Here is a 12,678-nt window from a genome sequence, read left to right on the forward strand (position 1 = left end):
ATGCGGTTTGACCGATAAAGATCTTCGTAGAATATGTGGAGCCAATATGAACATCCAGGTTCCGCTATTGGCTATTGACCGAAGATGTGTCTCGGTCATGTCTGCATAGTTCTCGAACCCGTAGGGTCCACACGCTTAATGTTCGGTGACGGTCGGTATTATGAGTTTGTGTGTTTTTCTCTACCGAAGGTAGTTTGGAGTCCCGGATTTGATCACGGACATGATGAGGAGTCTCGAAATGGTTGAGACATAAAGATCGATATATTAGAAGCCTATGTTTGGACATCGGAATGGTTCCGGATGAAATCGGGAATATACCGGAGTACCGGGAGGTGACCAGAACCCCCCGGGAGAACTAATGGGCCACGTGGGCCTTAGTGGAGAGAGAGAGGGCCAGCTAGGGCAGGCCACGTGCCCCCTCCCCCTCTGGTCCGAATTGGACTAAGGAAGGGGGGCGGCGCCCCCCTTTCCTTCTCCCTCTCATCCTTCCTTTCCTCCTAGTAGGAGTAGGAAAGGGGAGTCCTACTCCTACTAGGAGGAGGACTCCTCCTCTCTTGGCGTGCCCCAAGGGCCGGCCGGCCTTCCCCTTGCTCCTTTATATACGGGGGCAAGGGGGCACCCTAGAACACACAAGTTGATTGTTTCCAGCCATGTGCGGTGCCCCCCTCTAGCATAATCCACCTCGATCATATCGTAGCGGTTCTTAGGCGAAGCCCTGTTACGGTAGCATCATCATCACCGTCATCACGCCATTGTGCTGACGAAGCTCTCCCTCGACACTCTGCTTGATCGTGAGTTCGTGGGACGTCACTGAGCCGAACATGTGCAGATTGCGGAGGTGCCGTACTTTCGGTACTAGGACCATTCAATCGTGAAGACATACGACTACATCAACCGCGTTGTCATAACGCTTCCATTTACGGTCTACGAGGGTACGTAGACAACACTCTCCCCTCTTGTTGCTATGCATCACCATGATCTTGCGTGTGTGTAGGATTTTTTTTAAATTACTGTGTTCCCCAACAGCGACGCTACCAACTTCCCTCTAATAGTAAAGATTTGTGTGGTATAGGTGGGGGGAAACGATCGAATGAGAAGTGGAGGTGATGCTACCAACTCCCCTTTAATATATAGTAGAGATTTGTGCGGCATAGGTTGAGGAAAACGATCGAATGAGAAGTGGAGGCGACGCTACCAACTCCTTTTTAATAGTAGAGATTTGTGTGGCATATGTTGGGAAAAAGATCGAAAGAGAAGTGGAGATGACGCTACCAACTCTCCTTTAAATAGTAGAGATTTGTGCGGTATAGGTTGGGGAAAACGATCAAATGAGAAGTGGAGGCGACGCTACCAACTCCTCTTTAATAGTAGAGATTTGCGCGGCATAGGTTGGGGACAAAGATCAAATGAGAAGTGGAGGCGACGCTACCAACTCCCCTTTAATAGTAGAGATTTGCGCGACATAGGTTGGGAAAAAGATCGAATGATAAGTGGAGGCAACGTTACCAACTCCCCTTTAATAGTAGAGATTTATGCGGCATAGGTTGGGAAAAAGATCAAATGAGAAGTGGAGGCGATACTACCAACTTTCCTTGGAGGCGACGCTACCAACTCCCCTTCACTAGTAGAGTTTGTGCGGCATAGGTTGGGGAAAAAGATTGAACGGGAGTTGGAGGCAACGCTACCAACTCCCCTTTAATAGTAGAGATTTGTGCGGCATAGGTTGGGGAAAAAGATTGAACGGGAGTTGGAGGCGGACGCTACCAACTCCCCTTTAATAGTAGAGATTTATGCGGCATAGGTTGGGGAAAACGATCGAATAAGAAATGGAGGTGACGCTACCAACTCCCCTTTAATATTACAGATTTGTGCGACATAGGTTGGGGAAAACGATCGAATGAGAAGTGGAGGCGATGCTACCAACTCCTTTTTAATAGTAGAGATTTGTGTGGCATAGGTTGGGAAAAAGATCGAATCAGAAGTGGAGACGATGCTACCAACTCTCTTTTAATAGTAGATATTTGTGCGGTACAGGTTGGGAGAAACGATCAAATGAGAAGTGAAGGCGACGCTACCAACTCCTTTTTAATAGTAGAGATTTGTGTGGCATAGGTTGGGGAAAAAGATCGAATGAGAAGTGAAGGCTACGCTACCAACTCGCCTTTAATAGTAGAGATCTGCGCGACATAGGTTTGGAAAAAAGATCGATTGAGAAGTGGAGGTGACGCTACCAACTTCCCTTTAATAATAGAGATTTGTGCGACATAGGTTGGAGAAAAAGATCAAATGAGAAGTGAAGGCAACGCTGCCAACTCCTTTTTAATAATAGAGATTTATGCGACATCGATTGGGGTTATCAAAAAACCCAACATGAAACTAATTGAAAAGGGAAAGTGTGAGAGTTAAAAACCTGATGAAAGATGAAGGCGACCCCATCAACTCCCTTTAATAGTAGATATTTTTGCTAATTGTGCAGACACAAAACTCAATGAGATGCGTGTGAAAGTAATTTTTTTAAACACGTAGGACATGGCAAAGCAATTGTGCAGTAGAGTTTCATTTGAACTACCACGAAACATGTGCAAAATAAAAGTGTTTTTAGGCAGATTAGCGGCATCATCCAAAAATTGGTGAAACCCATGTCTAATATTTAAAAAGTCCAACAAAATGATAATACATGTTCGGAGCTTGTGTGGAGGTAAGTGAAACATAACTAACACAATTTCATAGATGTTTCGCATTACTTCACAGCTTAAAATTTGATTATGTTATAAAATGTATCAAGATTGGTCTTACTTTGAAGGTCTCTTTGTAATGGCCAGCCAAATATCGTCATAAATCCAACTTTTTTTTGAGGGATATATCTCTCCTCTCTCCTTTTAATAATAATAAAGCACGGATTGAGTTTTAGGATTCACCGTCGCGGTAGTTTTTCAAAAAAGCCCCTGCGGTTTTCTGTATTCAACCCGCAGTCCCTATGTAAGTGGATCTGCAAAAACGTTTCGATTTTGCAAATTAACCCCTGTATTGTGCGCTGTGTTCTTCATCTTATCCACCGGCTGGAAGGGGCGCACGCTCACCGACTACAGCCGCCGCGGGGACGCCGCTGCCGCCATGGGAACCTTCGACGCGGCCGTCTTCGGCCTGGACGCGGCGCCTGACCTCCGCCTCGCCGCGCACCAGTACAACCAGCTCCTCCACCTGCTCGCCTCCGCGGACGGCGCCGTCCCCCCCGCCACCCCGCCGCGCGCCGCGTTTTCGCCGGCATGCTAGAGGCCAGGGCGCCCCCGTCCGAGGCCACCATCACTTCGCTCGCCTGCATCGTCGCTGCAGATGCCGAGGGCGCCTACGAAGCCTTCAGGCTCCTCTCCTCCATGGGGCAGAAGTACGGCCTCGCGCTGCGCCTCCGGTCCTACAGCCCCGTGCTTGCCGCGTTCCGGCGCGCCGGGGAGGCTGGCAAGGCATACGCGGTCGAGGCCCACATGGCGGCCTCCGTTGCATCGCCGTAAGATCCCGAGCTCGCGCCGCTCCTTGTGGTCAGCGCGAAGGCCAGGGACGCAGACAAGGCGTTTGAGTATATGCACAAGCTGGGTGCCGAAGCCTGAAGGGATGCCGAGAAGTGCATCGAGCTAGATCCTACATTCTCCAAGGGATACATCAGGAAAGGCACAAACCAGTTTTTCATGAAAGAGTATGACAAAGCAATGGAAACTTATCAGGAAGGCCTAAAGCATGACCCGAGTAACCAGGAGCTGCTTGATGGTGTAAAGAGGTAAATAGCACTGAAAGAGATCGTCAATCAGTCACTGGTTTCTCATCTTAGATTCCACCAAGCAGCTCCTAACCGTTGCTGTCCGTTCTCAGATATATTCAGCAGATCAACAAGGCGAACAGAGGCAAACTTTACCCCAGAGGAACTGAAAGAGAGACAGGGCAAAGCTATGCAGGACCCTGAAATCCAGAACATCCTGACGGACCATGTGATGCGGCAGGTAAGTTCATCATCAGATGTCTGTTTACTCCTCTTTCTTGAGCCAGAGGTTGGTCTGGCGAACGGTGCGATAACATTGAGGTGTTTGTTGTTTGCAGGTGTTGATTGATTTCCAAGAGAATCCAAGGGCTGCTCAGGACGTCTCGGGAGCATGAACGCAACGGCGGTCGGGCTTGGGCATCATTGGGTTCAATGATTGGAGACGTGGCCGTTCGTCCCCGATGGATCTCCACCACCACGGCCTGAGAGAGCCTAGAGAAGGGAGGCTACGGACGAGCACCTGTAGGACGACCTGCCATCACGGCCAGCGCTTGTCGACTCCGACAACATCCATGTGGTCATAGTCGAATCCTCCTGTCCTCTCGCGCCGTGTATATTCAGACTAATTTGCGTGCGCCGTAGGTTGTATGAACATGGAGGTGCAGTCACCCGAGGTGCAGAAGCTCCATCACCTACCTCTACCTCCTCCACTACGCTGACAAGTAAGCTAAGCCCCCATCATCTACATTGCTTCCTCCCTGCCTGTGATTTATTACTTCGAGCCTGCTGTTCTTTTGTCATATATACAAACCTATCTATGCTTAAGTGTGGTCATTAGGTTATGGAACAGGAGAAACAAAGTGTTCTTTAGCAGATCCAAACCTGTCCATTTTAGAATTGGACCAAGAATTACTTGCATTGCCTGTTTGATATGAATAACCATAATTTTTTTGGATGTCATAGAAAAATCATGCTACAGCATAGTTTTTAATCTTTGTAAACAAGTTAAACTTGGAATAAGATCCTAAAAGTAATAGAGCGCTTCTTGAATGCATGGAAACAAAAAAAGTTAGATATCTCAGAGTCAATATGTCATATATTCTGAAAGTGGTGCACATGGATATGTATATTCTTGGTTAGTTTTTGTTCTGTTTCTGTTGTATATGCTCTAGGAGTTTCTGTTGTATATGCTCTAGGAGTCTAAAAGAAGATGAGGTAGCGCTACTTGATTTCCTGTCAAATTTCAGTAATAGTCAAGCAATAATGCAATATTGGCCTTTTCTTTTTCCTGTATTACGTAGTGACCATGGAGTCAAAGCTCATGTCGATGGTCAATTACTGACTGTTGCACTTATATAGAGCACACTGATATAATATCTGCACATATATTCTGGAAGAAGCCTATAGGAGTGCATGAGCAAATAACACATCACATTCGAATAATATTGAATGTGTTGCATCTGTTCACCTAAATTAATTTGGTGTTCTGCTCTACAATGTTAATTGCAGGACAAAACACTAGCGATGGTGCAAACAGAAGATAGGTTTGAAATATAACCAAATTGCAATGGTCACGTGTTTGGAAGTGTAGGTCGAGGACTCAAGGTGGGATTGCGAGTGGAAAGAACACTTTGGCCGTGCGTTGTGAGTGGAAAGAATACCATGATGTTGCGAGTGGACTCGAGGAAGTGCACGGGCCAAGATAAGTGTGCGTACATCCCCTTTTAGTCCAGATTTAGAAAAATATGATTTCTGCTATGATAGTTTCCAGAATAGTTTGGCCCTTGAGACACTTCCACTGTATGCATGTGTGTTCCTTTTTTTTCAGAGATATCCATTAAGAACAGTAAAACTGAACCCTTTCCGAGCTCTCTCACGCCCTCACTGATTTAAACCGTTGGATCACGCATATCGGTCATCTCTGGCCGTCCAAGGCACTCGTTTCTCCGCATGGGCTGATACTGGGCGGTCGTCCCGGGGCAGCTATTCCCGTGGCCGAATCGTAAGCTTCTCGTTCAATGACACAGGCCAACGTCAGATGCCGAACGAACGATCGTGATTCTGCTCTGCGTCCTCGTAGCCCCACCCACTTCGTTCCCTTCCCGCACCCGACCCCTCTTGGCCTTCGCTATAGCAGACCTAGGTGCGCCGTGCGCCACCGCTGTGGTCGTCGCCGCAGAGAGAGAACCGACAATAGCAACGGCTGACCGGACCGGATCCCCATCTCCACCCATGCTGCGACGACGCAGCCGCTCCGCCCACTCAGCGATGCGTCCGCCCCGCTCCAATCCTCACTGCCCCCAGCACGCCGCCGCGGTTAACCCTGCTGCTGCACCCGTACATGGCCCTGACTAGACCGCACGTTCCTATTCTCCAGGGATGATGGCTTGGCGGTGGTGGGCATAAGGTGACGGCAATGGCAGTGCTTCCACGTGAGGATCTCATCCACGACTTCACTGTGCGCCAGTCTGAGATCTCCTTCACCACCAACTGAAATGACACCCACCGTGCCTTGCTCCCCTTTCTCCTTCTGCCTTCCACCTCTCTCTCGCAGCGTGCCTCGCGAACCCTAACCGAGGCAGTGGTGGTTGCTTTATATCATCCAACCTCTGTGCTTCCGCACTACATCGACTCTAGCCCTGTCTTCGCCTAGATGTGTGAGGGAAAGCACGCAGGAGGACATGGAGAAGCAATCATGCATGTATGTCTTTTCACTTTATGAAATCCAAAACAGATTACCCTGCAAGTGCAATGACAATACTACTTTTTGATTTGTGGTTACCAGCATTTTAGTGTTACTTTTATAATTTCAAGTTACCAATCCTCCATATACGCAGTTGTACAGTTCTACAATCGGAAATTTACATGTTATTTCTGTGCTTGATCCGCACATGAATATTCAGAGATAGTTCAATGCATAATTCAGCAGTAAACTGTATGATAATTAGGTTTTAGTTTGGTGGCCCTTTTGACCAAGCTTGTTATGCAACTTTTGGCTGTTAGGTGAAGCTGAACCAAAAATCATTGATTATTATGTTTCTTGATGTTCTTATCATCAGCCTGTAACTTGCACATCGTACTAACATTTACACTTCTTGCATAACTGTGGTGTGTACTTATACTAATCTGTAGCCTCTCTATTTTCTGCTTCCCTTCTTTTGAGGTCTCTCTCTTTTCCGTCTTCCCTTTTTTTCAGGTTAGTTTGGATGCTAAAGTTATTGGGATCTCAAGCATTGCAAGAACACTCGCCCAGGAAGCTATCTTCATCCTTTAATGTGGATGTTGTATTCACATTTAAACTTCCCACAATAACGGTGGTGTGCACTGATATAACATGTAAGTTCTCTTTCCTGTCTTTTTTTTGTATGTTAGTTTGGCTGCTAAACTGATTTGCAGCTCAGGCATATATAGCCTACTGCCTCAGGAAGCTCAAGAGATACATATCACAGGTTATCTTAGCAAGCTCTTCATAAGAAAACTTCCCTGTTCATATTCAGATTTTTTAAAGCTTTTTAATTATTTTTAAAATTGTTGTTCATGAGGGTGTAGGGGCAGGGCTATCACACATTTCTCATTGTGTTGTGGAGTGGTCTCATTTTCATAATATATTGTAATGCAATTCTCTATACTGTTAGATGTGCTACTGAGATGTGCAAATATGTGGAAACTAATATTCCTCTCTTGCATGAAGGTTGTTCATTGAAAAAATGGGCGGTCATGTCCATTGTATTATGAGGTTCGTATTCAACAAATTCTAAGAGGAAGGTATTATACCTTCAGCTACTATCATATTTTGTAACATTTTTTCCTACATAAGCATGTTGAAGATGTTGAAGGCTCACTTCCACATAAGGTACCACCTTTTGCCCTTGTCATTCAACATCAATGCATAGAAACTGTGTTAGTAACTTGGCATGTATCTTGAAGGGGTCTATTGTTCGAGGTGTGAAATATCAGTCACATGTGTTCACTCAAACCTTTTTTCCATCATATCATTTTTCAAATTATTATGGATAATATTTTGTTATGAGATCTTTTGGCATGTTCCACAATCTTCATGGATTATAATTATGCTTTGGGTTTATGTTTTTAACATCTTTCAAGCTCATTGCGTTTTCTGTAGCCATAAATGTACCATACAACAACTACGACAATTTAATCATTTTTGTATGCAATGGCATCCAATGGCGTCCTTTTAATAGTATGATATATATCATATATACTGAAATAGATCGTCAGATGGAAGGATAATCGGATTGCAGTCAATACAATTTTGTGTTGGCTTGTTTCAAATTGCAAGCCACACTCATAATTTTATGAGCGCCAAATGTGCCCATGAAAAAGTAGCTGAGACAAAATCCTCTCTTAAGCTAACATGATTTGCACAATAAAAGCTATAGTTTTGAATTGAGGTACACTTCTCTAATGCTAGCCAATTTTTTACAGCTTAAGAGTTGATTGCCAAATATTTCTTTTCTGGCTATCAACACCAAAATTTGACCATAATTGTTAAGGCTTATTATCTGTCATGTATGTTAGGAAGATCTTTGACACTGCTAAAAAGACAAACACAAATAAAACATGTACGTGAAGTGGTCCCGTTTTTCTTCTACGGATTATATACACCTTAAACTCTTCCGCTACTAACACTTGTATATGTCGGTCCATGTCAATTTAACCTACATATTTCATTAATTCCTACCATTTTATTGTCAAAATGGACGGGCGCAGCAACGCGCGCCTTCATGATCTAGTGTCTATTGATTATTACTGGAATTGGTTCGACAAACTATTTATGTGACAAATTTACAAATATACTGACCCAGCCTGATAATATGACTAATCCATACAGTGGATATGTGCCAATGCTCAAATTTGAAAAATGAAGGATTCAACTTTTTTTGAAATATTATGGGTGAAGTCGCGAGTATGCCCATCAATCGTAAAAATATATAGTTCGACTTAGTCATAGGTTTTGTAGTAGTCTTGCCTTGCCGCTGCCTCTCCTCTCTGCTCCTTGCTGCCTGTGGCTGTCCCATCTCTCTTAGCGATGTTGCTGCTGCACTTCTTCTGAAGCTCTTCTCAAACCCGTTGTTGCAGTTCTCCTCTGAACTCCAACTTGTTGCCTCTCTCTCTCTCTCTCGCTCTCAATTTTTCTGTAATTCTGTGAACCACTCTCTCTCTCTCTCTCTCTCTCTCTCTCTCTCTCAATTTCTCTGTAATTCTGTGAACCATTACTGTGCGAAAATATGATTTGTGGTATTTGCTTGAGTGAACCTGTAAGGTTTGTACCTTCTGCAAAGTGCTAGCACCTACATATTATCCAACATTTTCTTCTAAATGTCAAGAGGCATGAGCCACAAATTTTCTCAAGAATGACCCTTGGTATATATAAGGCATGCATTCAATTTTAATAATACTCTTTTGGCTCTCATTTATCTGTTGCCATAGAGCATCGTATAATATAGAAGAGTCAATCAAACATAGCTCTTTGAATATCAGACAAAATATTGGTTGCCTGATTTATTTATAAGAAGATTCTTCTATGTATTTAGTTACATGGTTTTAATTTGATCGTCTTCTTTCAACTTTTTTTTGCTGACTATGATATTTCCTTAGGTTCACCTTGACCTTCACTGCCCGTGTAAGAGCTTAAGTAAATTGATGTTGTATCATCAGAATCTGTAGCCCTGCACAGTTTTTTTTGTCTATACATACACTTCAATTTCTTGCTTGCACTGAAATCCCTCTTTGTCACAGGATGAGTCATAAACTGAAGATGATGATCCCTTGGACACAGAAGAAGCTTCCTCTGTCCTCATCGCTGCACTGCAGTCTTTCGGCCAAGCTCCGGTGAATGACGACGAAGAAAAAGATATCGTGACAGAGGTAGATGTCTTCTTGCGTCCTACCCTAAATGACAGGGGCTCTCCTATCAGCAAAATAGCTACTCTGGAGGCGCAGATGACGATCGCAAGAGACCGTATCTTGAGGATAAGTGAATGACTATGAGGTCTACATGTTAAGTATAGAAACCTGACGTGGACAAGTGTGCGCTTTGCTGCCACTTCTTTGCCAGCCGGAGTGGCCTGTTTTCAGTGACGATCATGGATCATGGTGTACATGCATGTATATGTTGTGTCCTGATAGACTGTACTACAAGATTTTCTTGAATGGTTTGGTACTTCTGTTTTATTATGCTATGAAGAGTGTATGTGTATGCTGGTCCCGTGTACTCTGTTTGTACGTCTGGTTGGCAGGAGATTGGGCGAGGTTTTGTATCTTCTCAGGGGTTGCTATCTTGCCGTACATACTCAACTTCTTTGGGTTCAAGGTATTTTCTTTCTTTCTTTCTTTCATGAAGAGGTTAAGTCGGAGGAGAGGATCCGGATCCCGGAGGGCGCACTGCTCTGGCCCCACTCCACTCACCATGCTGGCTGCCCCGCTCGGCCCTGCGGCCCTGCGCAGGTATTCACCCACCTTTCCACTGCCCCTGTAAGGACCTCCTTGATCTTGTACCTATTCAAATCCAAATCCTAGCAAATACACTTCAAAACAAGGTACTATTGTAGACCTCCATCCAATCCGTGATGCCCCCTAATCAATACATGTGTAGGCGTTGTCCATTGCTAATTTAATACTTTACACGTTAGAACATGGTATCAGAAATAGTACGTGCATGTTGCACGGAGATGTTATTTCGCATGCATGAATTCTAATTTAAGCTTTAAAGTTAGGCATGTCTAATCTCACACACCATATAATTTCCTTACTGTTCACTACATCTTTTTATCTCCAGTTTGGATAGAGTCTAAGCGATAAGTCTTTAGTCTGATTTATCTTCAAAAGTTTGCTAGAGGCTATAGATGACCTTCTGTGTTTTCTTCAATAGTTTTTTGGAGTGCAACAGTATGAACTGGTTTCCCCATCAGGGCTGTATTTTCTTTTCTTTGATAGATTCTATAGTCATGTACTTTCGTTTCATGTTTCCATGTTTGCCTCTTTCTTGCTGAGGCTTTATTCGATGAACTTTTGTTGTTGTGTGATGTGTCTACATAGGCATGAACGGACATTTTGATATTGCCTGGTTTGAGACGTTCTTTTATTCTTTGACTCAGGCACTCAGCTACGTGTGGTCAGTGATGACAATCGACAGAATCTCTGTTTGAAAAAATATCCGTAATTACTAGCAGCATTCCATAATTTGTATCGGGCTGTCTTGGTGTCGCTGTTGGGGAACGTAGCAATAATTCAAAATTTTCCTACGTGTAACCAAGATCAATCTATGGAGTCATCTAGCAACGAGGGAGGAGTGGATCTACATACCCTTGTAGATCGCGCGTGGAAGCGTTCAAGAGAACGGGGTTGATGGAGCCGTACTCGTCGTGATCCAAATCACTGATGATCCTAGCGCCGAACGGACGGCACCTCGGCGTTCAACACACGTACGGAGCAGCGACGTCTCCTCCTTCTTGATCCAGCAAGGGGGGAGGAGAGGTTGATGGAGATCCAGCAACACGACGGCGTGGTGGTGGAAGTAGCGGGATTCCAACAGGGCTTCGCCAAGCGCCTTGGGAGGAGGGAGATGTATCATGGGAGGGAGAGGGAGGCGCCAGCAGGGGTGGTGCTGCCCTCCCTTCCCCCACTATATATAGGGCCAAGGGAGAGGGGCGCAGCCTTGGCCCTTCCTCCAAGGAAGGGTGCGGCCAGGGAGGAGTCCCTCCTCCCCAAGGCACCTAGGAGGTGCCTTCCCCTTTAGGACTCTTCCTTTCCCTTCTCTTGGCGCATGGGCCTCTTGGGGCTGGTGCCCTTGGCCCATATAGGCCAAGGCGCACCCCCTACAGCCCATGTGGCCCCCCGGGGCAGGTGGCCCCACCCGGTGGACCCCCGGGACCCTTCCGGTGGTCCCGGTACAATACCGGTGACCCCGAAACTTGTCCCGATGCCGAAATAGCACTTCCTATATATAATTCTTTACCTCCGGACCATTCCGGAACTCCTCGTGACGTCCGGGATCTCATCCGGGACTCCGAACAACTTTCGGGTTACCGCATACTAATATCTCTATAACCCTAGCGTCACCGAACCTTAAGTGTGTAGACCCTACGGGTTCGGGAGACATGCAGACATGACCGAGATGACTCTCCGGTCAATAACCAACAGCGGGATCTGGATACCCATGTTGGCTCCCACATGTTCCACGATGATCTCATCGGATGAACCACGATGTCAAGGACTTAATCAATCCCGTATACAATTCCCTTTGTCTAGCGGTACGATACTTGCCCGAGATTCGATCGTCGGTATCCCGATACCTTGTTCAATCTCGTTACCGGCAAGTCTCTTTACTCGTTCCGTAACACATCATCCCGTGATCAACTCCTTGATCACATTGTGCACATTATGATGATGTCCTACCGAGTGGGCCCAGAGATACCTCTCCGTCACACGGAGTGACAAATCCCAGTCTCGATTCGTGCCAACCCAACAGACACTTTCGGAGATACCTGTAGTGTACCTTTATAGCCACCCAGTTACGTTGTGATGTTTGGCACACCCAAAGCACTCCTACGGTATCCGGGAGTTGCACAATCTCATGGTCTAAGGAAATGATACTTGACATTAGAAAAGCTTTAGCATACGAACTACATGATCTTGTGCTAGGCTTAGGATTGGGTCTTTTCCATCACATCATTCTCCTAATGATGTGATCCCGTTATCAATGACATCCAATGTCCATGGTCAGGAAACCGTAACCATCTATTGATCAACGAGCTAGTCAACTAGAGGCTTACTAGGGACATGGTGTTGTCTATGTATCCACACATGTATCTGAGTTTCCTATCAATACAATTCTAGCATGGATAATAAACGATTATCATGAACAAGGAAATATAATAATAACTAATTGCCTCTAGGGCATATTT

At 45.3% G+C, this 12,678-nt stretch overlaps 1 long non-coding RNA gene across 6 annotated transcripts; it reads left to right on the top strand.

Moving 5' to 3' along the window:
- The first annotated feature begins 3,264 nt into the window (after positions 1-3,264).
- Positions 3,265-9,980, top strand: LOC125552226. Of its 6 annotated transcripts, XR_007303475.1 has the most exons (7): positions 3,265-3,772; positions 3,865-3,992; positions 4,090-4,473; positions 5,261-5,459; positions 6,948-7,087; positions 7,443-7,604; positions 9,512-9,980. It is a non-coding gene; the product is annotated as an uncharacterized LOC125552226 (long non-coding RNA). The 6 variants fall into 6 exon arrangements; XR_007303473.1 differs by having other exon boundaries at positions 6,948-7,604; XR_007303472.1 differs by having other exon boundaries at positions 7,443-9,980.
- The last annotated feature ends 2,698 nt before the right edge of the window (positions 9,981-12,678 follow it).

This window comes from Triticum urartu, chromosome 4 (assembly GCF_003073215.2).
Source record: "Triticum urartu cultivar G1812 chromosome 4, Tu2.1, whole genome shotgun sequence".
Lineage (NCBI taxonomy): Eukaryota > Viridiplantae > Streptophyta > Magnoliopsida > Poales > Poaceae > Triticum > Triticum urartu.